This window comes from Chinchilla lanigera, unplaced genomic scaffold (genome assembly GCF_000276665.1).
Source record: "Chinchilla lanigera isolate Chin_1 unplaced genomic scaffold, ChiLan1.0 scaffold00022, whole genome shotgun sequence".
Taxonomy (NCBI): domain Eukaryota; kingdom Metazoa; phylum Chordata; class Mammalia; order Rodentia; family Chinchillidae; genus Chinchilla; species Chinchilla lanigera.
Genome location: NW_004955423.1, coordinates 82,208 through 100,669, shown reverse-complemented (window position 1 = coordinate 100,669; position 18,462 = coordinate 82,208). Strand labels below are relative to the sequence as shown.

Sequence of the window (18,462 nt, the reverse complement as noted above, 5' to 3'; positions counted from 1 at the left end):
TGAGGAGTGTGGCTGTCCATGGGCATAACATTCACAGCTCTGCTCTGTTACGTACCTGCAAGGTTTTAGGTGCTATGTTAAGTACTTTCCACATAGTATCTCATTTATACACTTCCATCAACAGTTAGGGAAATTGAGGCCTCAAGAGGTTAATGAACTACTGGAAGTCTGACAAGAAATGAATGGGAGAGTCCAGACTCAGATTGTGAATTGGAGTGCTGAAACTCTACACTGTACTGCCCTGCTTGGCAATGCGATCCAGCAGGCTGTGTGCTCTCCTGAAGCATTTCTGAGCACAGAGACCCTGAGATATAACCTGTCTCTTCTTGTAATTCATTCTGTCTCACTCTCTGCCTCATTCCCGCTCTTCCCCGATACTCTCAGAACCTTCTCCTAACTTCTCTTTCGTAGGCTGACCTGGAAACTCAAACTTTTCCTCACTTGATCATGCATAACAAGCCATTCACTCAAGAAATAGTTTCTGGATGACCACTTTATTGACTCTGTTAAACAGTGGGAGAATGGCAGTGAACAGGACACAAACCTTGACTTCCTGGAGAGCTCCTGCTGGCGGGAGGCAAATAAGAAAACAAACATACGAGGTAACATCAAGCAGGATAAGGCTGTGAAGGAAATGAGACAAGAGCCAGGCGGAGGGTTGCAGATGGACTTCAGATGTGGGATCAGGGGAAGAGTCTACTTGAGGAAAGGCATCTTGGCAGAGGCCAAAGTCAAGGTAGGACAGAGCCGTGTCTTCAGGGGAAGAAAATCCTAGTGATAGAAACAAGCTTGGCATATAACATAGCCACATTTAGCAAAAGGAAGGAGGAGGAGGAGGAAGGGAAAGAGAAAAAGGGAAAAAGAAAATTTACACCTATAATTAAATTTGGGTTTCAGATAAACAATGAATATTTTAGCATATGTCCCAGGCAAACTCTGAGACATACTTGGTTTAGTCTGTTGTTCTGCTACAACAAAATACCACAAACTGTGTGATTTGCAAGGAACAGAACTGTGTTTCTCACAGTTCTGAAGCCTAGGAGTCCAGACAGAGGTGCTGAAGTCCCAGCATCTGGTGAGGACGGACACAAACTTTCTGCTTTTAGGGTGGAACCTTGCCGCATCCTCCAGAGGGAACAGACACTGTGTCCTGACACAGAAGAAGAATGGAAGAGGTAAATCCACTCCCTGAGGCACTTCTCCACAGCCCTAACTACAGCTATGACGCTGCATGCTCATTCCTTCGTCAGCTCCCACAGGCCTCACCTCAAAATATTATTGTGCTGGAGATTACATTTCAACATAAATTTTGGGCATGACATGCATTGAAATGACAACTAATCTGACACTAAAAAAGTTAATTATCATTTATCTGAAACTCAAATTTAAGTCAGTATCTGGTGTTTTAACCCTACTTTGTGTGTGTGAGGGGCAGTAGGGACACCAATGTGGCCAGGGTGGAGAGAGCAAGGAGAAGGAGAATGAGGCTGGAGGAGCTTGGGGCGGGGGGAGGCCGACATCTGAAACCCAGAGAAGCCAGCCAGTGCACTTCGTTCTCATAGACAGAGACATCGTGCTGGGAGCTGGGAAAGCAGAGACAGGAGAGAACCCATCGCAGGGGAGCCGATCTGGGCCTTGGAGTCCTTACTCTGCAGCACCCATTCTCCAAAAGAAACCTCAGACAGCAAACTAATCTTGGTCCTTTACCCAGGAGAGCTACTGGGTCTGAGCAGAACAGCCAAAGGAGGCCATGTGGGGTCACGGCCTGGGAGCCTGGAGAGCAGTAAGCTGAAGGCAGTGATTTAGTACCAGAAGCGGGTAGCATAGGCAGTCCTGAGAGTCAAGCAGCCGCCACTGGTCAGGACAAGTCATTTGGGTATCAGCATTCGAAGGAAACTTTTGGGATTGAGCCAGACATTTGAAACAGGAAATAACCCTTGGGGTTAAAATGTAAATAATCCAAAAGCCCCACAGCCTGCCTGGCTTTGGGATGTGAGGAAAAACAAGATTAACCGGGGTAGACATTTTAGGGGACTTTCACTTTGACTCCAATACTTACTTTTCAGTCAGTGTTTAGTCCCTGAGGAATAAATGAGGTAGTGTATATAAATCACTGTGCTCGGTACAGGGATAAATATGACATTAATCATGAATGTTCCCTTATTCTACTTTCTGGTCCCAAGTCCTGGAACCTGAAGGGACCTTGAGGTCCCTTTCCCCTCACCAGACACACATGAAGGAAGTATCATGTTGGATCCAGGCACTGCAACTAGATCTGCTCCCTTCCTGCTCCCTTCCTTATAACTAGAGACGGGGCTATTTACCTGGCACATAGCAGCTGCCCAATAATGTTGCTAAATGCCTAACATGGAAATAAATGGCCTCATTCCCCATAGTCTCCCCCAAATTAGATTATTCATTTTCAATTCAATAGAAGAGGAAGTAGGGCCTCCTGACTGAAGCTATAGAGAATTAATAGCAAGTTGTCCCCCGCCCTTCCCAGGCCAGGGACATTGCTTTGTCAGGACTGAAATGCAGGCCAGGGCAGCGGCCAGGGCCAGGCATAGCAGCTGCCTTATAAGGGCATTGGCTGGGCCTACCAGGTGTGTCATCGCAGAGCCTGCAAGGAGGTGCAGCTCTGGCCCCAGTGAGTCAAGGCTTGGATGGATGAAGCAGCCTCAGAAAGCCACATGGGCAGCAAGTGAGAGTTTTTTCACTTCCCTTTTCCCCTTGCATGTTTCCACATGTTTTAAATTAGTACCCAAATTGCCTTTGCAATTAGGAAAAGAAAAAGGATGTTTGAATTAGAAAAAAAAGTATTTCTAAGTTATTACTTCCATAGTGAAGGAGAATCTGCTTTTGGGGTGGGTGGGGGGTACTGGAACAAAGCATAGGTCTGTAGAGACCATCCCTGGAGAATTAGCACCAGTGACCCCTCTGTGGCCACAGTCAGCTGGCCTCCACTCCAAGAGGTTCGGTGTCCTCCTGCTGAGAAAGACAGTAATGGCAAAGGCAAGGTAAAATGAGCCAGGAGCTTCAGAGAAAACTAGCCTTTTCGAGAAATACGAAGGAAAAAGAACAGGCAGTGGGTCTGATCAGACCTGGCAGGCAGTCATGGCTAAGAGGCTGGGTTAAGAAATCATACAGATGTAGGTCTGAATTCTAATTTTCCCACTTAACCTGGGGGATGTTGAGGAAGTTAATTCATCATTGTAAGTCTGGACTGCCCCATGTGTGAAGTATTAGTTCATTTAATAAGTATCTAGATAGCATTCTAACACCAATGCATCAAATGTTCATAACCAACCAGTGAAACAGATTCCATTATTGTGAGGAGTGTATAGGTGAGGAGTGGAATTTGCCCAAGATCACGCAGTTGGTAACTGGCAGAACCGAAATTGACCCCAGGCTATTGGACTCTAGAGTCTGACCTCTTAAGTCTAAGAAAGCCAACCAAGAGGATGATTGTACAGCGTCCACCTAAAGGCCTTGTGGAGGACTAGGTGGGGCAGGGCATGTGAAAAGCTCTGTGGCAGTACCTGACACTGGCAATTCATCAGGGAACACTATCTATTATCCTCCACGCAGGCCCTGAGAGGAAGGTCCTTGTGCAAGTGATCGGTGAGGATGGGCTCCCAGAAGAAACTGGCCCCAGGAATGCGGAAGGCAGGCTGGGGAACGGAAGAAACCAAATGACGCTGTGACTGAAATGAAGTTTACAAGGCAGAGACTTGTGAGTTTGTCCTCACAGAAACAAGGGAACCGGGCTTCCTGCTGACAAACTGTCAGCTCTTGGCGAAAGGGTTCCCAAGGGGATGAAAGCCCTAGCTACATCTTGGCTCTGCACTGTGGGTGACATGGCCAGTTCCCAAGGGGGTGGCCTTCCAAAGAGAGGTTGTGGGTACAATCAGAAGCCAAAGCACAAAGAACACAGTGGCATTCATAGCAACAGCAAAAGTAGGTCCTAGGACCTCTGGGGAGCAGGAATTCTGCCCAGTTAGACCATCCCCTGCACCACTCAGAATTGTCCACATTGTCCTGATACGTTCACTTCAGCCTTGCCACTGTGTTTTCAGTGCTCAGAGTTTCTTGGGGGAAAAGCTAACAGCACAGTTAATGAGAAAAGACACATCTTTCTTTCAACAACTCCATTGCAGTTGGGACCCAGGCCGTGACTGATAGCCATCCTCTTGGTCCTCTTCTACACTTTCTGGATGGCATTCACTCTCAGCTAGCACTAATGCTGGTCTAGGCACATTGCTGGCTGAGGTGACACAGATTTTATCTCTGAAGAGTTCATCTCTTAGTTACCAGAATGTTTTTACACTTACAAATTATCAGATCCAATCAACATAAAGTCATCAATATGGTGGAGCAAAGGGAAAAGTACTTCCATTCCCTAAGTGAAAAGCTGGAAATTCAAGGAGCCAAAGACAAATCATCATACCATTGATACCAAGGAAAAGTGAAGTTTTATTAGTTAACCTGTTCTGATCAGGAAGAGAATAAATCATTGATCAGTAGAAACCAAGAGCTCGCTAAGAATAACAAGAATACATTGCAAGAGCAAAAGGGAAATTGGAAATGTTATTTTGTCTTGGTAGCAAGTGAAAAGGATATTTGAAAGAAGCATAGGTGATGAAGATAATATGAATGGATAAAGTGTCTATAATTTATAGGTTTCATTTATCTATACAATTTTTATACATAAAGAGTTGAAATTTTAGGGTAATTTCTTTCCTATTGCTGGGATAGAAATAGGCCATAAAAATGTTATCTTTTTAAATTAGTAGAAAGATGAAAATCAAAAGACCAGCACAAACTCCATCTGATATGAGACCCTGCCACCCAGAGGAGCTAAGACACCAAACTGAAGTCCCTCATAACAAGACATGTGGCCACATGTCTCCCACATGGTAGAAGACAGAAATCTCTTAAACTGCTCCTTTAATAAGCAAAAAGAAAAACTTTTTTCCCAAATTAGCTAATTTATTGTTTTTGCTATTATTATAAGTACAATACCTAATCACTGAAAAATCTTCAAAATATAAAATAAAATACAGACATCACTAATTAATATGTGAACTTTATCCAGTGATAATTACTGGATAACAACTTTATACAGTGATAACACTTTAATCCAGTGTTAAAGGTCTGATATACATTCTTTCACTTTTTCTGTAATCAGAGAATGAAAGGAAGGATGGGTGGCTAGATATATCAAATGCATTACAATCTGTCTCATCCACTTAATATGCAATGAACATCTTTCCATGTAAAAAATGCAGATCTCTAGAGGTTTGTTTGTATGGGTGTACCATGATTGTACCAAACTAATGATGAAAGTTTTGCTTATTTTCACTTTGACTATTTATTATTAGCAATGTTGCAATTAATATTCTTTCACAAAAATTTGATAATTTTATCTGATTATTCCTGTAGGATGAATTCCTAGAATTGCTGGGTCAAATGCTAAATTTTTAATTACTGTTGCTTGATTTTTTATCCAAAAAAGTTTTACATACTGACCGTTTCCCCAATACTATACCTGGGGGCCTGTTTCTACATACTGAAAGCAATAGTTTTAGTTATTAATATGGGAAATCTAGTATCTGCCATGTTTAATGGTTATTTGTATTGTTTCTTTTAGAAATTACCTATCAATGTCTTGGTCAATTTTTTTCTTAGGGAATTTTTCTTTTTTTTATCACTTTGTGAGACCAAAGGCTTTAATTCTTTGTAATATGGAGGAATTTTGTTAGATAAAAAATGCTAATGAAAGAAATGTTCCTGGCAACTACTGGGAAAGACTACAATATTGTGATGTAACAATTTTATATTCATCTGCTGAGAATCTGCTTAGCCCTACACAAAGAAGATATGTGCTACCCAGAAGATAATGGCAGACATATCTTCCCTGAACTCCAATTGCTGACTGTATAAAGGAAGAGATTAAATAAATAAATGCCACATAGTGGAAAATATCATGAGCGTTACAGGCAAGGTTCAGTGAGGGACCAATGGGGAGTGGCCAGTCCTGGCTGGGAGGACAGGAAAGATATCATCTTTTTTCCCTGGTTATCTTCTGTGGTCATTTTAGGTCATTTGTCTTTCTCTCATTGATTTTGAGCAGGAAACTCTGATTCATCAGCATTAAAAACATAATTCTGGATTCTGTTGGGATGTTTTGAATTCAGAAATATGGTACAGTGGGGTAGTGGGTGTGTTGCTAATTTTCATTTTAAAATAATGTTCTTCTGCCCCCTTTAATCTTGAAATCTATGGGGAAACTCTAATGAGATCTGAGCCCGGAGACCACTGAAGTGATCAGCAGGGCCCACCTAAGAATGAAGAATGTAGGCTAAATCCCCAAAACAAATGACAGCCTTTGAGGAGTTTTCAGTAAGGGAGTTATGCCTACGTGCCCTGTAGCTCTCTAGCTGCTGTGTGGAGAATGGGTTGCAAGACAGAAAGACGGGGAACCCATGTAAGGGCTTCCATAAGAGGGAGATGCTAGACCCTGTGCCAGGGTATGCACATGCATTGGAAAGACAGATGTTCCAGAGGACCAATGGCTGACTGACAAGGGAAACAATGAATTTAGTGTTGGTCATTTGCTGAGTTAGGAGGAGTAGGAGAAATAACAGGTTTCTGGGAGTTTACTTAAGTATGTACCCGTCAGGCTATGAGCAAAGATGCCTAAAAGGCAGCTGCATACATAGGTTCAGAGCTTATGAGCCAGATGGCCCTGTGGAGTTGAGAGTCATTAACCAGTCGCTGACCATAGAAACCTTGGAAATGCAAGCTATTGCCCTTGAAGTATATAATGAGCAACAGAGCTGGCACGGAACCCTTGGGAAAACCAACAGAAAAAGGAAGAAGATGGAGACCAAGGACTCTGGGCTGCAATATTCTCTCCACAGGCTCTGAGATGCCACAGTCATGAGTCAAAACCAGCCCAAGACTTGCCTTTCAGTTCACTGAGCGAACCCAAGCTCAACACTTTAAAACACCCTGTAGTTTGCAGTGCTGGTTTACAGAAGGAAATCTAAGAGCTTGGTTTCCTGTGGTCATGGCTGTAAACCCAGGCAAGCTGTGTAGACACTGCTCACAACCAGTTCTTCATGGTTCAAGAAACTGTTTTTGCGTAGTCAGCATCTCCACCCCTTGGCTTCCTCAGTGACGTTTACACAATCCCAACTAGACTTCTGTTCCCTGATCTCTGCCTCTCCAACCTACAACTTCTTCCCATAAACAGTACCGTGGAGAGAATATTGCAACATAAGGAAGCATATTATGTAGAGGAAAAAATAAGTGTTCGTGTTTTCGTTGAAATATGGCACATCAGCAAGCTGCCCGGGGCTCTTGGCCTGGGGGTGGGCGTGGGCAGAAATGCTGTTCTAGGAGTCAGATGGTGATGATGTGTCTACCAGATTAGCACGTCTGAACCTTGCCTAACAGAGCAGTCATATCTGGTAAATATTAAGGAAGATTAGCTCTCCCTTTAACATGATCCATTTTCCACTAAGCAAGACTCACTCAGCTGTGTTTCCAGAATCCTTATGCTCTGTTCTAAATCAAGCTTTGACAAATTAATTATTCACTTTCTTATACCACCAATGGTGTCCCTAACTAGACTATAAACTCCCTACAGAGTCAGAGGCCATGATATCACTCTTGGATTCCCTAAGTGCCCAGGATGGGTTGCATCCTTGAGATACCGTGATATTGGTCAGGGAATGCAGAGCACAGGGACCATCTAGTTCAACCCTTTGCAAAGGAGCAACAAGTCCACAGCGGCTCAGCAGTGTGCCCCTTCACACGGCCTACTGATGACAGAGCCAGCCCTGTGACACAAGGCCCCTGCGGCCTCCTCCACTCCCCAGTCATGCAAGCTTGAGCAGGTCACCATGCTTCTGCTTCCTCTTCAATGAATCGGGGATGGTGAGTGAACCACAGCTTGGCACAGCATGAAAACCCAATGGAAATATCTATGTAAAGCTCACAGCACAAGACTTGGAGTAAAACAAGTGCTCATGAATGTCAGCAAAAGGAAAACATATAATACCAAAAGAAAAACGTCATTTCACTGAAGCATTTGCCACCTTCAAGTGGTTAGTACAAATTGGTTAAACAATGACATTTTCAATTTAATTCTACCCAGGATGCAGTCAGGAGATGGGCGCTTTTTGTTCCCTAAGCATAGCACTGATCCTCTCCGAAAGAGGAGTCCCACATAACTTTAAACACCGGGTAGGGCTGTGCTAAAACAAACATTGTTGCCAGTGCAGTGACAGCAGGCCAGGCCCAGCAGCTCAGATGGAAATACCTTGTTGAAACAAAGTTATGCAACCAGAAGGCCAAATGGGGAAGTGGTCAACACAAGACTGGAAACGAGGCAGAGTGAGGACCACAGGACAAAACTTTTTCAATTCCTAAAGTCACATCCCAGCCTCTTATAACTATGTATTAGCTTCTGTAAACTCACTCTGGTTGGTGTTGTGTCTTGGTTCCAACTCTCCTAACCAAGTGATCTTGGGCACTGTGTAACTTTTCACACTTAGTTTTATTGCCCTCCCATCGGCAGAGCAGGGATTCTTGTGAGTTGTTGAATGAATCAAAAGAAATAATTCCTGTAAAACATTTAGAACAGAGCCTAGTACACAATAAGTATTATATACATGATTATTGCTATTGTTTTTTTAATTAATCTATCTTATTGTTTGAATATTGCAGTAGAGTTTTTATTTCAGAACAAAAGCCTGATAACTTATTTCTGCTTGGCTTAATTTAACATGAATGCAATTAAAAACCAAAACAGAATTGACTTTACTCTTTCATTTTTGCATAGAAAAAGGGCTGGAAGTACATCCGAATTTAATAAGTGGATATGATAGGGTAAGTTTATGAACAAATTTTGATCTTCTCGTGTTTCATATTTTCCATCATTTATTTTTATAATTAAAACCAATCATTTCAGATAAGTGTGATACTGGGAGGTATCCAAAAGAAATAAGTTTCAATATTGCTTTCTTTAGGCAGGGGCTGTATAAAGGAAGGGGCTCCAGCTGCATTTGAGGAAAGCTCCAAGGCCATTGCTTTGATTTGGAGCAGCCTCCCACCTCGTCTAAGGCAGTGATTCCCTGTACCTGGGCAGAACCACGCCCTGGTGTCTGTGGCCTTCTTCCTCCTCCTGTGCACGGCCTCTCTCAGGGGAGTGGAGAGAGACACCTCATTTTACAGACCCATTCCTCTCCTTGGACCTGGGCTGCACCTTTAACTGCACTCTTCCGCTGGGGCCTCTGTTGTGCATTGATGCCCCTACTGTGCCTCCTTGTCTTGTGGCCCCAGCCCACAAGGACAGCCAGCTCCTGCCTCCAGGATTCAGGAACTGGCAAATCCTTCTTTTCCTTCCATTTTTATTGCTGCTTCCAACACGCCAGCACTGCTTGCCAATCTGTGTTTTATAGTAAGATCCCATTAATAGTAAAGGGGGCCGCATGTGGGTGGGTTATTATAAAGAACAATAGCCATATGGTGCCACTGTTCAGAGCACTTCACTCATGTATGTTCACATTATTTAAACAACCATACCCGCTTGCATTCTGTCATTATCCTTCTATCACAGATGACGAAACCACAGAGAGATGAACAGGTTTGCCCAAAAATACATATAAAGACATCAATACTTTCTGGATCTAGAATCCACATACTTCACTGCTGTCCTGAGTTACTTTGTTTAAGAAAAGAAAAGCACGGAAATGATTATCCCTAAAAATCAGAGTAGTAATTACCCTCAGGGAAGGGAGGGGATTGAATCAGAGGGATGTGGGGGAGGTTCCAGGATGCAGGCAACGGTCCTGTCCTGCCAGGTGGTGTTTAGATAGGAGTTCACATCATGATTATTTGTGCAACTTTGTGTAACTCTTATGCAACACAAAATATTGATGGGTGGGGACGTGAGCACTTAGCAGTACGCAGTTATGGTTTGCATTTTACTTTAGTGCAAAGCAAGCAGCTACACTACAGGGTTTGACTTCTCAATCCTCCTTGACTGCTCCGTTTCACACAACTCTAGGGTCCCTTGCTTCATGGTTGGGACGCTGTCATCACCAGGCCTTCTAAAGGGAAGCAGCTTATGGACTCCAAAGCAGCTGCACTGGCTCATAGCATTGAAGTACCTACTGCTTGGGGCTCCTTCCTCTGAGACCTGGAGCTCAGGGTGAGCTAGGGACTTTTTCCATACTTCCTGTCATGTAGTCGAGGCCCTTGGGAAGCCCTCTAGCAAAATCCATCAGAGAAATCAGGACAAGGCCCACCCGAGTACCCAAGGCCAGGCAATGCAGGGGCTGGAGCCATCCTGGGCCAAAAGAAACAGACAAGGCTTCCCACATTCCATGCTCTTATGTTGTCTGACCTGCAAGGTCCCAGTGCTGTGTCCTGCATCTTTACTCTCCCAGAGACCCTTGCAGGCACAGGGCCCTGAGGCCTTGGCTTCCAGCAGAGCCTGCACATATTCCTCTCTGGAAGGGGTGAAGAGCCATTGGCCACTGCTGCCTAGAATAAAGGGCTGCGCTGTGACAAGGGATTCTCAGTGGTGAGGCACAGACCAAGTCCAGCCCTAGTCCAGTCTGAGGAAGGTAGGACCCTGCCATACTGTGTTCTCCTGACTTCTTGCAGGGGGCCCTCTTTGCATTCCTGAAGCAATGACTTGTGGCTTTTGGGAGCCCATCCCATATTCTCTTTCCTTCTGGACTTTGGCCTGGAAGGATAGATTCTTAGGCTGATAGTAATGCTGGAATTCCCCTCCCATCCTGTTGAGCCTTTTCCACTGTATTTTCCTTCCTGGTTCCCCTCATGGTCTCCTGCTAAGTCAGCAGAGCAGAAACAGTTCCCCTGCCCAACCCCCCAGGGGGCAGCTGCCCGCAGTTGGATCTGCAGCTCTCTGCATTGCCTGGTCCTCCTCCTTCCTGTCCTTCTTCCACTAATACTAGGTCAACATTAGCATTTTCTGAGGGCTTACAAGATCTCAGACACAGCATCTAGGTCTTACAGACAATATCTCAAACCCAGTTAAGACACCTCCGGGAACAAGATGAGGTTCCAGCATTTGGATGAGTACTCATAATCATCTTTTATGGAAAGGACTATTAATCTCTTTAATCCATGGGTGAGATAATGAAGGCTGAGAGATGGTAAATAACCAGCCCAAGGCTGCAATGACGAGTGATAGAGCTGGAATTCCAAAGGCAAGTCTCTTTCTAGAGCACATGTACTTATTGTAGACAGATTTCAGTTTATTTGTTCATTCAACAAATGTTAATCCAGAGAATAAAACAGACACCATCTCTGCTTCACAGAATTTACATTCCATGCAATAAGTAACACTTATAGCATGGCCAACAGTGCTAAGAGCTAGTGACAAGATAAAGAAGGGAAGGAAAGTGTAGGGGTGTCATTTTGGGTGGGGTGAAGAGGTAGATTTCTGGAAAAGGGAATGATTAAGGACCTTGTCTTGGTTACTTTTCTCGCTGCTGAGACAAAATACCAACACTCAGAATTAAGGAAGGAAAGGTTTATTTAGCTTACAGGTTGTGTAAGTTTCAGTCCATACTTGGGTGGCTCCAAGGCAGAGTGGCACATGGAGGAGGGCAACTGTTCCTGTAGGTGGAAAACAGCAAAGACAAAAGCAAAAGGGAGAGTGGTGGCAAGCAGCCTCTTTCCCTCCCTTACATTGTATGCAAACTACCCATCCCAGGGCGGGTGTAGCACTCACATCCTTAATTCCAACATTGGACCATGAATCAATCAGAAACTCTAGAAGCCTTCCCCATGACTGCATGAGGCTTTGGGCAGACATTCAGCCACAAACCATAACAGACCTAAAGGAGATGAGGGAGATAATGCCTCAGAAATCCTTCAATGTAGAGTACCAGGCACACAGGCTTCGAGGCAGGAGGGTTCTGGGAAGCTCAAACAATGAGGACAGAGTAGTGGGGCTCAGGTAGTAGCAGGGGCCAGCTCGTATGCAGCTCAGGTCACTGCTCTGCATGCAGAGGAATTCCCTGAAGGAATTCCCATGGGAGGCACGAAAGTTCTTATTTGGCTTTTATCATGATTACTCTGGCTGCTGCATTGAGACTTGGCAACAGCAGAGCATCTGTTTCAGCCAAGACCAGCTGGTAGCCAATGACAATAATCCAGATAAGAGATTAGGGTGGATTAGCTTATGGTGGTGGCAGTGGAAGGGAGAAGAAATTTTTTTTTTAAAGGTGAAACCAATAAAATTCCAGACACCTGTTTCCTGTTGCCTATTGGACACCTGCAAGATCCCAGGCATCCCAGACTCAACATATCAGAAACTGAACTCATTACCTTCCCCTAAGAGATATTACCTTCCTGTACTTCTCTCTCTGTTAACATCACTTCCAGCTGTGCAAGCCAGACATTTTGATTCTTCCCTGTGTTTACCTCCACATCTAACCGATCACACTACCACATCCATTTTCCTCTTACCTTCATCACCTCTTCCACTGCTTTAATTTTGTCCTGTATTCTTCTCGCCCTAACTCAGGAAACTCAACACTACACTAAATTGATCTTTATGGGCAGGAGACCACATATGTTTAATACTCTTTGAAGGCTTTCTGTTTCCTGTTAAATAAAATCCAAGTTCTCTGGCCAGAGCTATTTTAAGGAAACATAACACCACTTAGATATATCATTTTAAATATTCTGATAGCCACATTTAAAAAGTAAAAATAAACAGATGAAATGAATTATAATAATAATTAATTCAATACCCAAAATCCTTTAAGCATTTAGTGGCAATACTTGGCTTCCAAATTGAATAGCATACTTCTAGCCTGCTTCCTGGTCTTTCTCTCTCCTGTCCAGCCTCATCCTCACCCTGTTTCCCTGTCCTTACCACTGTCCCTTGTGCTCTATCAGATCTTAAATGCACCATACCTGTTCATGACCTCCTGCTCTTGCACATAACTGCAGTGGTGTCCAGAGTCTGGCTCATATTGGCTCTCAAGAGCCCACGGTGCACATCTCTCCCTCACTCCCCTCTTAGTACTGCCATATTTGGAAACTTAAAATCAGCCACAGTGTAAGTTTCTACACTATCGAAAGCATCAAACACTAGAAAGTGAAGCTTTTGGGGGGATGAGGGACCAGATATTAAACACTCACCAGCGCATCAGTGCACTTAATGTTGTCTCCTCTATAATGCTCTTCTCCCTCTCTTAGCTCACTAGGTGTAATCACCAGCTAGGTGTATATGTTCACGTTCTGCTCTGATTTTAATGTGCCTCCCCACCCCACAAGTTCATCTATTAGAAACTTAATTTCCAAAGCAAGTGTTGAAAGATGGAACTTTTAAGAGGAGATTAAGTAACAGGCCTGTGCTCTCATGAATGCATTTGTGTCATTATGGCAAGAGGGGGCCCTGATAAAACAATGAATTCCTCCTCTTGTTCTTTTGCACTTGTGCTCTCCTGACCTTCTGCCTCCTGCCACTAGAAAGGATGCTTTGAGGCCCTTCCCAGATGCAGGCAATGTGACCTTGGAATTCCCAGCCAAATCATCTGTTCAGTGATATTCTGTTATGGAAGCATAGAATAGAGAAAACCCACCCCTACTAGACTTCAGGTTCAAAAATCAGAGCCTAGTTTTCTGTGCTTAGTGTTTGGTATGGGGTAAGTCCTTCCTCCTCTCTGCTTTTTATATTCTTCCCAATGCATTATTATAGTTATTGTATATAAGAGACCATAAAGAATAGATGTTTAAAGTATAAGTTTAAAAATGAAATCTGGATATGATTCTTCTTTCCCTAATTATTAGTATTATGACCTCAGGCAACATACTTATCTGCAATGAATATCAGTTTTCAAACCTGAAGTTTCTTAAAAAATCACCACAAGGATGTTATAATAATTAAATCATATAAATTTATTTAGTGCAGGATCTGGGACTCAAAAATTTGTATTATAATTAATTGCTTAAACATAACAAAGTATTTGTTCAAAAGCTGTTCAGATCAATGTTGAATGAAATTTCAGAAATTCCTCAAGACCAGTTCAGACAGCATATGAGTCAGAATTTCAGCTGGAGGCACATGGTACATATATTCAGAGTGGTGACTAATGGGAGTCTATAAAAAGCTATTTACAGTGGGCTGGGCAGGGTTAAGGGAACTCCAGAGCTAGCAACAAGAGGGCCTGACAGCTCCAAGGGAGGGAGCACTTGCCCAAATTCAGTGAGAAGAGCAGTCATAGGGAAGGTCAATCATTAAGCTCTCCATCCAGCTGCTCAAAGCATGGGCAGGGGGCTGCAGCACTACCCTACCCTGCTTTCCTCCAGCTCCTTGGTGCATCTTCTGCCAGTTCTTCTCACTAACCCAACCCAACTGTGAGCCCAGGGGCAAGGGCCCTTGTGCATTTCTGCAGTTCAGCCCTGTGAACAGAGAGCTGCCGGCAGAAGGTGGTGATTGGCCTGAAAACCCAAAAGGAGACCTACAAGCACAGGGAATCACCAAGTGCCATGGACTCCCCTAGCCTACACGTGTCCAGTCTTGCTTAAATACCAGAAGTGATAAGAATTGATATCAAACTGGATTTGTTTGGCATGATCCTTGGGGGAAAGAATCAGACAACACACTTTGGTTACTTCAGCTATCAATTTGTTCCCTCAAATATAATTAAGCTGATTTTATTCTATAATTTTCCACTTTGTTGGCATGTAAACATTCTTAGAGACAGGAAGTCCCTTCTTGTGCCTAATTTAAATGATTCCTACTAGGCTAAAAATCAACTGTATCTTAAACAGCTCTCCATAGGGCAGGAAAGAATATATATACATACAATAATTTTATCTTTATAATTGACTATAACACTTCTTTGCATTTATCTCCTATGGTCCTCTTTCCCTCTTTCCAAATCTCTATTCACCCCTTAGAAGTGGGCTCTCAAATAGCCCACTAATGGCAGAAGACTAATTCTTTATTTGCATAGGCCTGGAAAAAGTTTTATAGTGTTCTTGGAAAGAGACTGTATCATTTCCTGGCTTTGTTTTGCAATCTTTCCAGCTTCTCCACAAATGCAGGAGAAGATAGTTACGGCCAGGAGATTAATTTTACTTTCTGATCTACCCTAAACTGTGATGCTCTGAGTCTTCTCTTATCCCTGCTAACAATTTTGAAAGGTCCTGGACAAAGCCCAATCCATAACAAAGAAGTAGGGAGAGGTGGGGGTGAAGGTGGCAGACACCCAAGGAACCAGACTTATCTCATATTTTGATTTCTCCAGTAGCATGTGAGCCCGTAAAGGCTGGGACCACATCTACTTGCTCACCCTGTGTTCACAGCACTTAGTGTGGTGCTGGCACATGACAGGTACTCGATACTTGTACAGAATGAATAAATGTATGAAGGTACACAATATATCAAGCACTTTAAGATACTGGAGATCTTGTTTTTCAAGTGAGAAAACTGAGAACCCGCTATTATTTATAAGGCCAGCAATGCACAAAGCTTCAAGCCTAGATCTTTGGGTTTTTGGGGCCCAGTTTATCTGATTAAAATGATGCCTCCCTTCACCCAAGTTCAGCTCTTCAGCAATACATCTGAACCCACAGAGGTTACCACGATCCAGAGTCCTTCTTTCTGCAGTTATTTAACTGTTTCGCTCTCTAACATGGCCTTGCCCCAGGGATCTTTCTCCCTGATCAAAAGATTTGTAACCACTTTAAGACATTCCAAGTGTATTTCAGAGGTTTCTCTGTGAGGAAACTCTAATTGGGAGATGGGAAGCATGACTGCCCCAGAGCCACCACCTGCTAGTACTAGCCTCCATGACCCTGCAGTTTATAGCTCCTCAGGTGTCCATGGTCTGGCCGAGTGCCTGTCCAGTCTAGCACTACCTTAGCATGCTAGCATCAAGCTATAAATCCATTCCAAATTATGTTTCCTTCCCTGCTACCCACCCTAGCGAGCTCCTGGATACTCACCATCTAAGAGCCCCAAAGAATGCATGAGGACAGTGCCTTGCTTGAGTGGTCTTCCACCAGTACCCTCAAAATCCAGTCCTTCATTGTCCATGCTGTTTCCCCAAGACTAGAACTGGCCAGGTCCGGAACTCTGCTGCCTCTACTTGCCCTGGCTCCATTCTCTCTGGTAGAGGCCACTGTGGAGCTAACAAAGCCCTGGGAGAAAGGCATATTTTTGTCTTTTTGCAGGCCCTTCTCACCCGTTTATAGGTATAACATTGACAAAGCCTGGACTCCTGTGTGTTGGCCTTGGGAGAGTATCACATTAAAAAGCACAGGACAATATCTAGAACATACTTTAAAAGGAATTCTATTTTTATGCATCCTTATGCAAGTCATTAAAGAAGGAAAAAATAGACAGAAAGTCAAATATTTACTAAACACCAAAAATAGAAAATTTCCATTTTCTTTTTTGTTTCCTTTGTTCATAGTTGCTCCAGTGAGGCTCCCCCCAAATCCTCGAAGGAAATTCTTCTACTTTTTGGCTCCATGAATGTCCCTACTCTGCAGCACCATTATGCTCCTTCCTTACGATTTTACTAGATAGCTTGACTTAGCCTCGCTCCCAGCAGTAAAGAATCTTTCCTCTCAGGAGTGGGGAGGGCTTTGCAATGAAAGATTCTCTTTGAAGAGCTGAAAGAGAGGAAGTAGTGAATACTCAGAATTAAATAACCCTTCACCACTTAAATCCATTCTTTCTGGTATAGGCCACTGTGGAGCTAACATTTTTCAGAATAAGTATAGCCTCGTTATTTTCTTATTAGTCACCACTAGCAACACATTTTCAGCTGATCTTTGTGATGTTTAAAATACCACAATAATTACCACCCAACCTGGCAACTGCCTGCTAAGTGGTGGCAAAACAACAACCCTGTATATGGTATCAGCTCAGAAACAGGGCTGTGATGAGCTGGAGCTGGCAGATCATCTGAGCAGGGAAGCCTGCAATTACACTGTAGCTCTGTCTTGAGTACATCCATTATTTTATTCACCAATCAGTCAGGAATTCTGTGAATCCATTATTTATTCCAGCTCTTTGCTAGATGCCGAAGAGACTGAGATGAATGAGCCTCAGCCTCAGCCTCAGCCTCAGCCTCAGCTTCAACTTCACCTGCAGTTAGAGAGACAATCTTGTGAGCACATCAACCATAACACAGTTTGCTGGCATTATAGTGGACATAGAGACTAGGGGAAGAAATCATTTTCTCTGGTTCAAAAAAAGAAGTAGGAGCTTTGGCTGTTTTTTTTTTCAGTCAGTAACATATTTTTACAGATCAGTATATAGAGAACTGTTCTGTTATTTTAAGAGGAATGAGGAGCCAGTGAAGTATTCTTAGTTTGGGGACTGAGAGAAGACACCAAGAAGAATCCACTGAGACAGGACAAAAATGCAAACTCTACCGCAAGATCGAAAGGATATTTGAGAAAGGTTTCTAAGGTAAAATCAGCGGGATTTAACCGGTGATGGACAAGCTGTGAGAATGGCTTGGTGAAGTTTCATTCTGTTCTGTGCATAGAAGCTACCAGAAGTAGCTTCAGAAGAAATAGTTTGAAGAATAGATTCAAGGGCAGAAACTATCACCAAAGCTGAAGCTGGCCTGGAACCCAAACTTTGAAAGGTCTCGGGATTTAAAGCAGTCTACTCTTACTCAGGCCTGAGTTTCTCGTTCCAGCTTCTCACTGAGAGGCTCACCTCACCGTCCTCTGCGTGTCTGCTTCCACAGCACTTCCCCAGCTGCGATGGGAAGTCGGGCAGACCAAACTCTAACCTGCACCATTCCAAGCTAGATGAACTAAAATCAGAATCTGGGGGAATGCCTGGGTGTCGTGCGAGAATCTGTGTATGTTTTCAGAATTTCCCCAGGCAATTTCAACAAAGACCAAGGGCAAAGAGCCTCTAGTTTGGCGTACTTAGCGTCTCTGACACTTCTTTTCCAAATTCCCAGGAAAGAAGTTGTGATTGGCCCGGCTTGGGTCAGGTGATCACACTCACCCAATCAACTGTGGCCTGCAGAGGCAGGCACTGGACAGAATAAACAAGGCAGTAGCTCTGTCTCCTAAGGAAGTAGAGGGAGAGACAAGAGGAGTTCGCATCACGAGTTTCCAGTCCCACACTGCACAGACAAATGAGATTTCATGTTTACCTTTCTTGCTTCTTGCCCGAGGGACAAAGCCCTGGCCAGAGTGCAAAATGACTACTTTATGTTACTGGCACTGTTCCCATTACTCCCACCCCTGCCTGAGAGGACAAAGGGAGCGACTTGGTCCCTCAGCGCAGTCACTAGGCCCACTGCTGCCTGGCTGCCTTCTCCACCAGCAGCCAGCGCAGCCCCAGTGTATCTCTGCCTCCAGGCCATTAAGCAAATCCAGATGGCAAAAACCAAATCTCCAGGGAGATGAGAGCCAGCAGCT

At 43.8% G+C, this 18,462-nt stretch overlaps 1 long non-coding RNA gene across 1 annotated transcript in view; it reads left to right on the top strand.

The window, feature by feature from the left end:
- Positions 1 to 651: 651 nt before the first annotated feature.
- LOC106148508 overlaps positions 652 to 18,462 on the top strand; it is a 28,592-nt gene continuing 10,781 nt past the window's right edge. Inside the window, exons 1-3 of the long non-coding RNA XR_001234045.1 lie at positions 652 to 736; positions 1,107 to 1,175; positions 3,589 to 3,733. This is a non-coding gene — a long non-coding RNA (uncharacterized LOC106148508). The remainder of the gene's footprint in view (positions 737 to 1,106; positions 1,176 to 3,588; positions 3,734 to 18,462) is intronic.